Here is a 637-nt window from a genome sequence, read left to right on the forward strand (position 1 = left end):
TAGATTATTAATAATATTAGTAATAGAGATTTTAAGATTAATTATATCTTAACTTATAAAATAGTTATTAATAGCTTTACTAAACTACTAGTAGTAGAGAAATATTATAACTTTATTAGAATACTAAATTTATCTAAACTACTTATAACTAATAATAAGTCCTAATCTAAAGATAATATCTTAAGACTTAATCTTAATTAAGTTTTATATACTTATTTATTTCTTTTATATATAATAACTTTATTCCTTTATATCTTACTAACTAATTAACTTTTATAGTTAGATTTTATATTATTTTAATTACCTTAATTTGCTCTTTTTAATAGTTAAATTACTAACTATAAAAGTCTCCTATATAAGAAGTTATTTAATAATAAAAGTTTAAAAAGTAATTAAAAACTTTAACTTTTTTAAATTATAAGTTTATTATTAAGTTAGATATCTTAGTTAATATTTATCTATATTAAAACGTAATAATACTAACTACTAAAAGAGATATAAACCTAAGATTAATTTATTTAATTTTAATTAGATCTTAAAAATATAAATTAGAATAAAAATAAAAAGAGAACTAAACTTTATAATATCTTCTAATAATTATCTTAGTTAATTAAGTTTATATAAAATATTAATATAT

This window comes from Colletotrichum gloeosporioides, assembly GCF_011800055.1.
Source record: "Colletotrichum gloeosporioides strain Lc1 chromosome Unknown consensus_91, whole genome shotgun sequence".
In the NCBI taxonomy this organism is placed as follows: domain Eukaryota; kingdom Fungi; phylum Ascomycota; class Sordariomycetes; order Glomerellales; family Glomerellaceae; genus Colletotrichum; species Colletotrichum gloeosporioides.